Consider the following 14,678-nt stretch of genomic DNA (forward strand, 5'->3'; position numbering starts at 1 on the left):
GTTGAATTATTTGGATCAATGTGTAGCCACTTCAGATGCAAACAGCATTTTATCATGGGCTTTGCGTAGAGCTTATGAACAATCAGATTACTTATAATATCGCACCTAGGTGTAACTGGAATAAGAAAGAAAAGGTGCCACTCGAATTGGTTGAAACTATGAAACAAAATGAATTGCATCTGTAGGGTGAGCTATTTGTGCTGGACGCATTGAATAGTTTCCTTCAGATAAACATTGGGAAGACCAAAGCCATTCTGAAGGGATCTGTGCTTCAATTCCCTCTCCCTACACGGCTACCATCCTAGGCTGCACCAGGCTGTTCGTAGCCTGCAAAGCCGACTCAACCACAAGCTCAGCCTCTTATTAAGAATGCTAGCAGGGACAGTTTTAATCAAATAATGCATTTTATATCCAGAGCTCCATTTCGATTCACTCCACGTGATATTAAGAAATTGATGAAGGCACGAGATACTGCAAAGGCTATGGGCCCTGACAATATTCCGGCAATAGTACTGAAGACTTGTACTCCAGAACTTGCCGCACACCTAACCAAGCTGTTCCAGTACAGCTTTAACACTGGCATCTACCAGCAATGTGGAAAATTTCCCAGGCATATCCTGTACACAAAAAGCAGACACGTTCAGCCCCATCAGTCTACTCTCCATCATCAGTAAAGTGATAAAAGGGGTCATCAACAGTGCTATCAAGTGGAACTTGCTTAGCAATAAACTGCTGATGCTCAGTTTGGGTTCCTTCAGGGTCATTCAGCTCCTGACCTCATTACAACCTTGATTCAAATATGGACAAAAGAGCTGAACTCCAGAAGTGAGGTGAGAGTGCCTGCCCTTAACATCGAGGCAGCATTTGACCAAGGGTGGCGTTAAGGAGCCCTAGCAAAACTGGGGTAATGAGAATCGGGGGGAAAGCTGTTTACTGGTCAGAGTCATACCTATCACAAAGGAAGATGGTTGTAGTTGTTGGAGGTCAATCATCACAGGACATCTCTACAGGAGTTCCTCAGGTAGTGTCCTAGGCCTGATCATCTTCAGCTGCTTCACCAATGACCTTCCCTCCATCGTAAGGTCAGAAGTGGGGATGTTCGCTGATGATTGCACAATGTTCACCATTCGTGACTCCTCAGATACTGAAGCAGTCCATGTCCAAATGCAGCATGAACTGGACAATATCCAGGCTTGGGCTGACAAGTGGTAAGTAACATTTGCATCATACGAGTGCCAGGTAATGACCATCTTCAATAAGAGAGAATCTAACTATCGCCCCATGACATTCAATGGCATTACCATCTTTGAATCCCCCACTATCAACATCCTAGGAGTTACCATTGACCCGAAACTGAACTGGACTAGCCATATAAATACTGTGGCTACAAGTGCAGGTCAGAGGCTAGGAATCCTGCAACGAGCAACTCATCTCCTGACTCCCCAAAGCCTGTCTGCCATCTACAAGGCACAGGTCAGGACTGTGATGGAATACTCTCCATTTACCTGGATGAGTGCAACTCCAAAAATACTCAAGAAGCTTGACACCATCCAGGACAAATCAGCCTGCTTGATTGGCATCCCAATCACAAACATTCACTCCCTCCACCACCAAAGCACAGTGGCAACAATGTGTACCATCTACAAGATGCACTGCAAGAACTCAAGTCTCCTCAGACAGCACTTTCCAAACCCACAACTGTTACCATCTAGAAGAACAAGGCTACAGGTACCTGGAACGTCACCGCCTGGAACTTCCCCTCCAAGCCACTCACCATCCTGACTTGGAAATATATCGCCGTTCCTTCACTGTTGCTGAGTCAAAATCCTGGAACTCCCTCCCCAACAGCACTGTGGGTGTACCTACACCACATGGACTGCAGCGGTTCAAGAAGGCAGCTCACTACCTTCCCAAGGGCAACTAGGGATGGGCGATAAATGCTGGCCTAGCGATGTTCACACCTCATGAATTAATATTTTTTAAAAATCGTAATTCAGTTTTTGTGGAACCTGTTGAAACCAGCAATATCTGTAGAACATCAACCAGTCAGCTCAAATCTCCATGTCATACAAGGTTCTAATCTAAGCGTCACTCAAAGAATTGAGCACTTAACCTAGAATAATGCATTAGTGCAGTACTAAGGGACTCCTGCGATGTTTGGGGTACCATTTTCAGCTGAAACCTTAAAGACCCCTCAGCCCTCTCAGGTGCACGAATGATTCCAGGGTACCATTAGAGAAAGAACAGCTTTCTGATTAACGTGCGTTCTTTAACCAACGCCACCAAAGCACATTACTTGGTCATTCACATCGTTGCCGCTTGTGGAACCTCGGTTTGAGCGACTGACTGCTCTGTTATCCGGTAACACCTCTTTGCTGGCCGTAATGTGTTTTGGGATGTTCTGATGATGTAAAGGCACTAAATATATGCAAGCTCTTTTGCTGGATTTTTTAAGAAACTGTCATCTCTTATCTCCTAAAAGGTATAATTGCACTCCTCTTTCTATTGCATCAAGTTCCATATTATGCCATTACGAAAACCCAAAGACCCTTCAAATTTTGCCTTTATCACATGCTCCAGCCATCATACTCAAATAGCTTGCACCCACATTGTGTCTTTCGTGTTTTTCATTAGGTCTCAAAAGAGCTTCACGGCAAATGAATCACTTTTAAAATCTAGTTTTCTGGCACACAGCAAGATCCAGAAATAGAAATAAAACAGTGGACAAGAAATGTGTTTTCATTTGGTGTTGTTTGAAGGATAAACATTAGTCAAGACACTGCTTTGCTTTCACTTGAGAGAGTGGATATGTGTGTGAGTTTATGGCGCAGGCTGCCTCGGTTTATCAGCTCATCTGAGAAGCAGCTGGTTTCAATTCAGGGATTGGATCCTGACGTGGGGTTGAAACCCAAGACCTGACTCACAGGTGAATGTGCAACGACCGAGACAAGCCTCCAGCTGCTTCACAGCTTCAAGGTTGAGGCATGTTTAACGTGTCAGCCAATATTCAAATGATCTACTCAAATCCTAATCCCAGAGTGAGTCACTGGCATCGGATGCAATTTGGATTTAAACATAAGTGGATTTTTCCCCAGCAGCGGCTGGATTGGTTTTTTGACACTGCCTGTGGCGTATAGCTGGTTAAACAAGAGGCAGGGCTCAAACTTGCTAGATGGATGAGAGAGAGAGAGCACTCACTCAGGGTCGTCCTTCTGCATCATCTCTTCTTCTATTCAGCTGGCCTGGAGAAGCAGTTACTTAAAACACACAGGAGGGTAGTTGGCTCATATGATCTCCCCTCACAAACTGACCAGTTACCCAAACATTGTCATAGCAAGTTGATTCCAGGTCCATGGTTTAGACATGATTAGATTATGGTTGGAAGAGTTCCTTTCTCAGCCAGGGTCCATTGTCCAAAGTGATTGTGTCTAATGCCTCATTCCACACCCAGCTCAGGTGCTGTCTGTTTTGTGAATGGGTCAGGAGGTGGGGGCCATTCACATTTCTCGAAAGTGATTGTCTCTGATGGATTCTTCTGGACACCCTGGCTTCATTTTTAATGGCTTCAGAATTTGAATGGCACTGTTATGCAAATGTACAGCCATCTTGGATGCTGTTGTTCAGTCTTTTAAAACTCAACCTGTGGCTTCAGACCAATAAATAAAGTCATATTCAATATAAAACATGGCTTAACTACTAGAAACCCTGAAAGATCTGTATCATATTTAATTTTCAGTGTTCCAACTTGCTCTGCGGGGCAATTTTTGTCCAAGGTTTTCTCCCGTCCCAACGCGCCCTACACAATTCTCTCTCCTTATCTCTTTACTCCTCACCTCGCCTTGCCTCTCCTCACCTCCCCTCCCTCTTCCCCCATGCCGCACCTCCCCTCCCCTCTCCTTGCTTCCCCTCCCCTCTCCTGAGAGCCCTGTTATCCTTCCTGCTCCACTGGCACATTTATTTCAGCCCCAGCTGCAACTGAGTTGGTGACACTTTGTTGTTTCTGAGCCAGAAGGTTTAAGTCCCTCTCTTCAGACTGATTTGAGCACCGAATCTAGGTTGACACCCCCAGTGCAGTACTGAGGGAGTGCTGCACAATTGGAGATTCCACCTTGGGATGAGACATTAAACCAAGGTCTTGTCTTGTCTGTCCTCTCAGGTGAGTGTAACAGCCCCAATAACATTATTTTGAAGAAAAGCAGGGGAATTATCCCTGGTGTCCTGGTCCAATATTTATACCTCAAATGACTTCGTGAATATACAGTTAATGGTCATTAATGGCGATTATCACATTGTTGTTTTTTGGGACCTTGCAGTGTTCTAATTGACTGCTGCATTTAGTATATCGCAGCAGTGAATCACTTCAAAAAGTAATGCAGAGGCTGCAAAAGGAGTGGTGAAAGGCTCAACTTAACTTTACTCAGAGAGGGGTGGTTCAGGCAAATAGCATCAGCACATCAAAGGCGAACCTGGGCAGGTGCGTGAGGGAGAAAGGAATGGAATGATATGTTGATAGGGTGTGTTGAAGTAAGGGGGTATGGAGGGTGGGGGTGCGGTGGTGGTGACTTGTGTTGAATCTATTGTCTAAAGCGCTTTGGTATGTTCTGAGGTCATTAAAGGGGCTTTTCACAAATGCACATTCCTTCTCTTTTTTTATTGGTTGAGCTAACCTTGGATGGTTTGTCGATATTATCAATCTGTCGCAGGCAATACTGGAAGCTATTCATAGACCAAAGAAGATTGCATGGTAATGAGATTCAGTAACCTTGTGAGTGGAGAGTGATACACTGGAGCATTAAAACAATTCCCCTGGATATGCTGCATAATCACACTAGGTTTTATAGATAACAAAAACACAACAGATTTATTTCGTTCAAATGTTCAACTCTTTTCATGATCAGATTATTGTTCTACAATTTTAATAGCTATTAACTGAAAGTAATGTTTTCAGTCCTTGGCTTTTTACATTATTCATGTAGATCCACTTAAGTGCAATCAAAAGAGAAAATGCTGGAAACCCTCATCAGAAAAACAGAGTTAACGTTTCAGGTCAGTGACCTTTCATCAGAACTAGGAAAAGTTAAAGATGTAACAGGTTTAAAGCAACTACAGAGGGAGGGAAAGAGGGGGAGAACAAAAGGGATGGTGTGTGTGATAGGGTGGAAAGCAGGATTAAATGACAAACAGGATGATTGTATGAGGCAAAAGGAGATGATAATGGGAACAAGGAAAGGAACAGAAGATGGGTTTGGAGGCGGTGTAAACGAAAACAACAGAACCATTGCCTGCCTGAAAAAGTGGTTTTGATCTGAAATTGTTGAGTTCAATATTGAGTCCGGGAGGCCGTAAAGTTCTTATGTCGAGCTTCTTCAAAACAGTGTGGGAGGCCGAGGTCAGTGTGGGACTGGAGAAAGAAATCAAAGCAACAAGTGGCAAAAAGGACAGAGGAGTTCAGCAAGGTGAGCCTGCATTTGGTCGTCTCATTGTAGAGGAGATCACATGAGCAGCCAGTACAGTATATTGAACTGAAAGAAGGACAAGGAAATTGCTTTTGCCCTGGAAGGAGTGTTTGCGTTCCTGGACGGTGGGAAGGGAGGAGTTGAAAGGGCAGGTGTTGCATATCCTGCATTTGAACGGGAAGAAGGGTGTGTTGTGGCATGACTGGGGAGTGGAGCAGGATGTCACAGAAGGAAAGGTCCCTTCAGAATGTTGGGAGGGGTGGGAAAGATGTGCTTTGTGGTGGAGGTGACATCGTGCTGGAGGTGACAATAATGGCAGAGGATGATCTGTTCAATGTGGAGGCTGGTGAGGTGGAAGGCAAAAAAGGAACCCTATTGTAGTTCTGAGAAGGAGCAGAAGGGGTGAGACAGGTATGCTGGGTTATGGGATAGATATGGTCAAGGGCCCTGTCAACCATGGAGGAGAAGCATGCTTAATTGAGGATAAAGGAATACATCAGAAGCACTGACATGGAAGGTGGCATTGCTAGACAAAGGCAGAGAAACTGGAAGGATGGAATAGAGTTCTTACAGGGAGCTGAGTGCGAGGATGTGTAATCAATTTAAGGGTCAGGTCAGTGGGATTATAGTAGCTATTGATCAACAGTCTATATCCAGAAATGGAGGTAGAGAAGTTGAGAAAGGGAAGAGTCAATGAAGTGGACCTTGTGAACGTGAGAGAAGGGTAGAAATTGGAAGCAAAGTTGATGAAATTTTCCAGTTCAGGTCAAGAGCAGGAAACAGCGCCAAAACGGTCATCAATGTATTGGAAAAAGAGGTGAGGGAAGAACAAAGACTACTCAACATAACCTACAAAAAGGCAGGCATAGCTAAGGCCCATACTGGTGCCCGTGGCAACACCTTTTATTTGGAGGAAGTGAATGGAGTTAAAGGATAAGTTGTTTAATGTGGAAACAAATTCAGCCAGACAGAAGAGGGTGTTGGTGGATGGAAATTGGTAGACCTTTATTCGAGGAAGAAAAGTAGATCTCTCAGACCGTACTGATGGGAACATAGGTGTAGAGGGACTGGATGTCCATTGTGAAGAGGAGCCGGTTAGGGCCAGGAAACTGGAAACTACTAAAGTGGTGGAGGGCATTGGAAGAGTCACAGATATAGGTGGAAGAAACTGAGTAAGGGGAGAAAAAAGATAGAGTTGAGATAGGAAGAAGTAAGTTCAGTGGGGCAAAAGCAGGCTACGATCTACCAGGGCTGTTCTGTTAGTGAATCTTTGGAAGGAAATAGAAGTGAGCTGTGTGGGACTGGGGTGAATTATGAGGTTGGAGACTGTGGGGGGAGGATCTTCAGAGGAGCTGATGTCAGTGATGGTGTGGGAAATGATTGGTTAATGTTTTGTGGTGGGGTCACGCTCTGGAGGAGGTGTCAGAGTGCTAGCATTGAGCTTGCACCAAGATAGTTATCTGTTCACCAAACAACAACCATGCTGTTCTTCTCAGCAAGTTTAGGTGTAAGGTAGGTTCGAGTGAGGGAGAAATAGAGAAATTGAGATGGTTGATATCATATTGGTAGTTCCCAACAAAAGGATCAAGAAAGGGTAAGAGGTCAGAGGGAGGAGTCCAAGTGGAATGAGAACTCTGAAGATGGCAGGAAGAGTCCACTCTGCAGGGACAAAACTCTTGGCCAAAGAAGTGAGCGTGGAAGTGAAGGCAATGGAAGATGAGCTCAGCATTGTGCTAAGCTCAAAATTCATTGAGGTGAGAGCAAATGGTAGGTAAAGCTGAGGGCTGATTGTTCGGGCGTCAGAAAGGGGAGGTCAGAGGGGATAGTGAAAATGCAACAAAATTGTGAATTTGGATAGAGGGATGGCATTAGGGGAATGTGACGGGAAAAGAGGATCTGGAGGGCTGTTGGTATCCAAGGGTTGTTGCTTGACACCTGAAAGGAAGAAAAAAATGGTTTTGTTAAATTACCAGATAAGGCGAAGGATGAAGTGGAATTGCCAATCTGGACAACTTTAAGATAGAGTGAATTAGTGTTACTGTAGAGAGAGTTGAGTGTGTATGTGGCTGAGTACGGCTGATAATTATTGGTGCGGCCACAAGTGGGGAGCTGAAACCATAGAGAATGATAGTATATTCCTACCTAATTCGTGTTCTCTCATCCCACTTTCCCCTTATCCCACAACCTCTTGTGATTTACAAGCTGCAGATGGTGTAAACAGCCAACATTTGCTTTCCCCTCCTTCTCTCACCCTACCCTGGTGCCTTTATCCTTCCATTGCAGTACAAGTTGGAGCTACTCAACATCATCAAATCTCAACCTGTTACCATGCAGACTTGGATTCCTACCATCATAGCTGCCGACACCAGTGCTCAAAGGAGCTTCAGAGCCGCACAGACGTTCAGCAATCTGTGCTCCAGCAGATTACCAGGATTGTTGAGGTGCCACTCTGGGAGAGGGGCAGTGCCTCCATGGAACACAAACTTCTGTTCTCTCTCAAGATTGCAGCATTCGTGCACCCACCACTGTTACTCCCTCCGTGCCTTTGCTGTTGCCTCTCAACCAGTCAGCCCAGGCTGCTGCTGCCCATGCTGAAGTGGTGCAGTCTGAAGCTGGACCCTTAAGTACCTGAGCTGCCCCAAGGAGTCCTGCAAGGCCACCTGCAGTCTCACCTCCTGAAGTTCAGCTGTCTTCCACCAGCCATGTTGCAGCTACTGGACTAACATTGCGTAGGACCACTAGGATAGGCAAAGACACTCATAAAAAAGGCACGAAGGGAATGCACAAATGTGTTTAGTTGGCTTTCGCATTAAATATTGGATGGTTTCTTCAATAAAGTTGACCAGGAATGCTTGTTTTGTGGTGGCTTTTACTTCAGCAATGTAGCCAAGAAGATGCATCTTAATCAGCAAATAACCTGCAGGTTATTCATAATCTCTTTCAATAGCGCTGGAGAGCGGGTACTTTCTACTGCTGAATGCACGTTCACTTATGCACTTATAAGAAGGGATGTTATGCATGGTGACTGATGTCATGATCTGCCTACTCTGAATACTTTCAACACATGCTCTTTATGCCTGCGCTAATACCATCAACAAGATGTCGTTCAACGCTCACTGACTTAGAGGTGTACGTGCACAGCACTCCTAATTCTGGTACCAAAATAACACAAAACTATGTGTACTACGGAGCTCAACTTTTTGGCCAGGTCTCATATTATGACTCACCACCTTGGCTCTTTTTAAGGAAATAACATTCCAAGAGACCTTTGGGATCACAATACACTATACCAAAACTTTGAAAAATACATTCAACACAGCCCAACATAAAAGGCTACTGTTAAAGTATGTAAGACTTGCATTTTATACAATGCCTTCTCAACCACAGGGCGTTCCAACTCACTTTACAACCAATGAAGCATTTTTGAAGCATAGTCACTATCGTAATGTAGGAAACGTGACAGCCGATATATGTGCAGCAAGCTCCCACAAACAACAATATGATAATGACCAGTTCATCTCTCTTATTGATGTTGGCTGAGGGATAAATATTGACCAGCACACTGGGGATAACTCCCTTGTTCTTCTTCAAAAGTGCCTTTGAGATGCAGTTGCAGTTGCTGTTGCTAGTTAGGCATATCTGGTGGCCATTTGACACAGCAAAGTCGCACAAACAGCATTAAATCAAATGACTGACTATTATCGGCTATTATCAATATCAGGAAGAACTTGTTGCTTTTCAAACTGCACCATTAAGTCTTTAACTTCCAACTGAACAGCTCAGCAATGCTGCACTAAAGCATCAGCCTAGATTCATAGAATCATAATACTTGCAACAAAGCCCATTATGACCGTGTCGGCTCTGTTAATGTTGAAATTGTGCAGCAATAGAATACATGCTTTAAGGTGGTAATTAAGCACAGCTGTCGCCAGTTGGGGAAGGATTATGGAATCATTGCAAGAGTATAGAAACCAGTTCACTCTGGGTGTCTAGAAGGAATTGGGAGAGTCTGTGACTTTACTTTGGTTTTTTTAGAAATAAGCCAGTTTTAAGGTACAGGTTAGCTTCAGACTCATTCTTCCTCAACATATTGGAATTAACAGGCTCTCTGTAAGAGCTATCCGATTAGCCCCACTCCCCTGGCTGTCTGCAGCCATTGCCTTGAAACCTTTCCTCCACTCTAAGCATTGATTCATTTCCCTTTTGAAAGTTACTATCAAGCCTACTTCTGTGAGCCTTTCAGGCAGTGCATTTCAGATCATAGTTACCTTGCTGCATAAAACCAATTCTCCTCATTGCCCACCTCTGGTTCTTTTGCCAAAAGTCATAAATTGCAGGAAGTTTTATTTCACCCAATGTTTACTTATCATCAAAGTTTTATCTATTTAAAATGAACTTCCGGGGGCTGAATTGAGGTCAGTTTTACAATCAACCATTTTTCCAAGCAGAGTACAAAAATACAAAAAGAATGAAAGCGATGAAAGGGTAAAATCACATTGATTACTAAGTTAGGATCCTTGAATTATCAGGATTCATTGTTTAACGATCACAAGAGTCTATTCATTGTATGGATGAGGCATGGCATTCAACGATCCTTAAATCTTGTCGTTTTGCACCTCAGTTCAGTTCTGTTGTTTTGAGTTCTGTAGCCGCTGTGAGATCCGTCTGACAGTAACAAGTAGTGAAGTTTGGAATTTGGCAGTGATCTCGCCAAAATATGGTAGAGTTGATCATGCCTGGTCTCAAGTGACTGCAAATGGCAGTTGTGTAAAGCGTTTGAGTAAGTATGGTAATCAGGGCTGGCCTCAAACCCAGAAATTTCTGATTCAGTGGGGATGTGCTACCAACAGGGCCAAACTGTGATCATTTAATGGAAGGTTTGGTAGAGAATATATGAACTTGGATGAAAAGTCTGTGGTACAATGTTCAGAATACGCTGAAGGCTCTAAGGCATTTAGGCTACTGATAATGTCAATAAATTGCTTTTAGCTTTGTTCTCACACTTTGTAAGATCCTCCTAAGCTCTCAATCGTGATGGCAGCTTAAGATATTTGACATTCTGTTGTCAGCAAAGGATTGTACTCAGTCGCTCTTTCTTGAGAAACACCAGATGACTGTAAGAGGGTGTATGTTCCAGCTTGAACTACAATTTCAGCTTCTTTTATCCAGAAGAATTATACTTAAAATATACTGTCAAATTCTCTATTAATGTTCTTGCTTCTGTACTTGCACAGTGTAGCACAACATCAGCCACTATTTTTACCTTCAGCTAAAAGTGAGGGTGTGACTAGGCTGGAAGGGTTCCTGTTAAATTATTTCCTGCAATTGTACAATGGGTTTTGTTTTTTAAAAAAAAAAGGTTCCATTATTTTGATCAAAATATAAAGGACTTTAAAAATAGGAAGGAGCTCAGACTTATTGTTACAGGTTATTTGACCACTAGCACTGGTACATGTAGAAGCTCTATTTCGTTAAGCCTCGAAGATGAAAATGGTTATGTTGGTCTTGTTCTCATTTCTGTGCCAGGCTTGGCTCAGTGGTCACATTCTAAGTCAGGAGATTATTAAAACTTTTTTAAATTATTCATTCATGGGATCCCATGCAAAGAATAGAAAAAGAAGCATGTGAACTTTGCTGTCAAGGCCAACATTTATTGCGCACCCCTAATTGCCCAAGGTGGTGGTGAGCTGCCTTCTTGAACTGTTGGAGCTCCTGTGGTGTGGGTGCACCCACAGTGCTGTTAGGGAGGGAGTTCCAGGACTTTGACCCAGCGACAGTGAAGGAACGGCGATATATTTCCAAGTCAGGATGGTGAGTGGCTTGGAGGGGACTGTGTGGGTGTCTGTGTTCCCATGCACCTGCTGCCCTTGCCCTTCTAGGCGTTAGAGGTCACGGGTTTGGAAGATGCTGTTGAAGGAGCTTTGGCGAGTTGTTGCAGTGTATCATGTAGATGGTACACACTGCTGCCACTGTGTGTTGGTGGTGGAGGGAGTGCTGATCAAGTGGAAAGCTTTGTCTTGGATGGTGTCAAGCTTCTTGAATGTTATTGGAGCCGCACTCATCCAGAGTATTCCATCACACTCATGACATGTGCCTTGTTGATGGTGGACAGGCTTTGGGGAGTCAGGAGGTGAGTTACTCATTGCAGGTAGCAGAGAATGATACAACATAAAAGGGAGCCATTCATCTTAGTGTGCCTGTGCTGTCTTTTTGAAGGAACTGTACAATTAGTTCCAATCCCTGATTTTTTTTCTCCCATAACCCTGCAAATTCATCCTGTTCAACTACACATCCAATTTCCTTTTGAAAGTTCCAATGGAATATGATTCCACCACCCTTGCAGGTAGTGCGTTCCAGATCTTAATAACCCTTTACGTGAAGAAATTCTTTTACCAATTATTTTAAATTGGTGATGTTAAATCAATTAAGCAATGATTAACTTAAATTCAATTAATGAAATCTGGAATATAAAGTTAGGTTCAGTAATGATGACCATGAAACTATCATCAATTGTCATATACCCTACCTAGAACATATGAAATAGGAGCAGAAGTAGGCCTTGGCCCCTCGAGCCTACTTCATCATTCAATAAGATCTGTATGTGTTTCAAATTCCACATTCCCATCTACCCCCAATAACCTTTGATTTCTTTGCCTAACAAGAACCTATCTACCTCTGCCTTAAAATATTCAATGACCCCGCCTCCAATGCCTTCTGAGGCAGTGAGTTTCAAAGTTGCACAACCCTCTTGAGAGAAAGAAATTCTCCTCATCTCTGTTCTAAAAGGGCAGCTCCTAATTTTAAAACAGTGCCTCATAGTTCTGGACTCACCCACAAGAGGAAACATCCTTTCCACGTCCACCTTGTCAAGACCGTTCAGGATCTTAAATACTTCAATCAAGTCACCCATCACTCTTCTAAACTCCAGTGGAAACAAGCCCAGTCTGTCCAACCTTTCCTTGTAAGCCAACCCACTCATTCCAGGTATCAGTCTAGTGAACCTCCTTTGAACCGCCTTCAAAGCAGTAACATCCTTCCTTAAATAAGGAGATCAAAACTGCGTATTCGAGATGTTGCCTCACCAATGCCTTATATAACTGACGCATAACATCCTTACTTTTATGTTAAATTCCTCTCGTAATAAAGGATAGCATTCCATTAGCCTTCTAATGTCCTTTAGGGAAGGAAATCTGCCATCCTTACCTGACCTGGTCTACATGTGATCCAGACCCACAGCAATGTGGTTGACTCTTAACTGCTCTCTGAAATGGCCTAGCAAGCCATTCAATTCAAGGGTAATTAGGGATGGGCAACAAATGCTGACCTTGCTAGCAATGTCCCCATCCTGTGAAAGAATAAATAAAACCCTGGTTACTGACTCACTTACCAAAGGAAACAGTTTCTCTAGTGTGTCTGTACACTACTACGACAGTTGATATGAAATCTAGGCCTTACACTTTAGTGCTATGCTGAAGGCATGCTACTTTATCAGAGATGCTGCTTTTTCAAATTTCTAACCTAAACTGCCTGGCAAGCACAGGATCGTTTCAGGTCCGACACCCGCTGGCTATTACTTCTCATCGAGTTCAAAGAAGAAAAACATCAGATGGGGTGTAATAAGGGCACCGGACATGTACCCACCCCATGCTCTGTGAGTATGTTAGGTTAAAATCGGACCTATTAAGACAGGTTCAGGAGGATGTAAAAGATCCCGCGGCTGTATGTGCTGCCAGTTTGGGCCTCATCCACTGACTGCATTTCTGCTGATGTGCCCAAGGTTTCCTGACTTGTCCAGTCAGTGGCTAACCCTCCTCATTGGCAATGCTCCCTCAAAAATCTACCCCATCAAGTACAGCCACTGGGTGAGATGCAGGTTGGTGCCTGTTAACGTTGGTACCTTGAGTGGGAGACTGCTATCGAACTATGACTTTGAACGTGGCTGCTGAAGGTTAAGGGCATTGCAGGAATTTATCCTCAATCAAACCTTAATAGGGCAAATCTTTTAGTCAAAAGTCACATTTTTGTCATTTGATTCTTATTTGAATGTGTACACCGTGAACTTCAAAGTTTTGTTCATTAGGAACCTAGGTTAGTGAAAACAGACTACGGTCCATCCAGTTCACCTTCTGCCATCCTGGTAGTTACATGATACACTGATAATAGAGTTTGCTGAAAAAAGACATGTTGTCGAAGCCTTTCCGTCTTGCACTCATCAGGACAATTTACAAGAATATCAAATGTAAAAGAAACAACAATTTGAAACAGATGCATTATGGTGCACTTTCTATGGCTATGCCTCTACCAATCAGAATCCATTTACCAACCAATTGCCACTCTCTTCTCATGAGGTATAAATTGTTGTTCCCTTTACATTTGGTATTCTTCAAATTGCCCTGACAAGTGCAAGACGAAAAGCTTCAACAACGTATCTTTTTTCAACAATGCTCATCTATATTACCAAATGACCATTTGGATAATGGAGTTGTTGACTAATCACAGTGATTAGTTTTGATTAATTATCCTACAACAGATCCAGACATTAGGTGAGGAAAACAGCAGTGGCAGAGAACGTTAGGATCCACAGGTCTAAAGGCCATCTGTTCTTTCCAAACAAGCTGCACTCACCACACATTATATCTCCTATTACTCATATCCTCTAACTCCACAATGTATTTTCTGAATGAAATCACCGCAAGCCAATAAAAATATCTAAATACTGTGGTGGACCTTTCCCAATTAACATTGAATTTCTTTGGTACACCATGTTTCACAAGGCAACACAATTTACAATATAAACCTCAAATTACCCGAGTTTCTCTCTTCATTCTGGGTTTGTGACCACTCCAATCAAACTGATTCTATTGCATTGTGACTATCTTGAAGCGATCTGCCTGGATGTTTGAGCCTCAACGAAGTGTGTTCCTTTATTGATAATCTGGATGAGGTAATACCGAGGCTGATCGCGGGTTACATTGAATTAGGAACAGGAGTAGGCCAATTGGCCCCTTGAGCCTGCTATGCAATTTGATTAGATCGTGGCTGATCTGATTGTGGCTTCAACTCTACTTTCCTGTGTACCCCTTTACATTTAGACTCCCTTGTCAATCAAGAATCTGTCTAACTCAGCCTTAAAAGTATTCAATGATCCAACATCCACTACTCTTTGGGGAAGAAAATTCCACAGGCTCACGACCCTCTGAGAGAAAACATGTTTCCTCATCT

General features: G+C 43.3%; 1 protein-coding gene across 1 annotated transcript in view; it reads right to left on the reverse strand.

The window, feature by feature from the left end:
• Positions 1-7,275: 7,275 nt before the first annotated feature.
• The window catches only part of kitlga (kit ligand a), a 184,247-nt gene continuing 176,844 nt past the window's right edge, over positions 7,276-14,678 (reverse strand). Inside the window, exon 10 of the mRNA XM_078567764.1 lies at positions 7,276-7,391. The gene's annotated coding sequence lies outside the window, so the exon portion shown is untranslated. The remainder of the gene's footprint in view (positions 7,392-14,678) is intronic.

The sequence above is a fragment of the Cetorhinus maximus genome, chromosome 22, assembly GCF_964194155.1.
Source record: "Cetorhinus maximus chromosome 22, sCetMax3.hap1.1, whole genome shotgun sequence".
Classification (NCBI taxonomy): domain Eukaryota; kingdom Metazoa; phylum Chordata; class Chondrichthyes; order Lamniformes; family Cetorhinidae; genus Cetorhinus; species Cetorhinus maximus.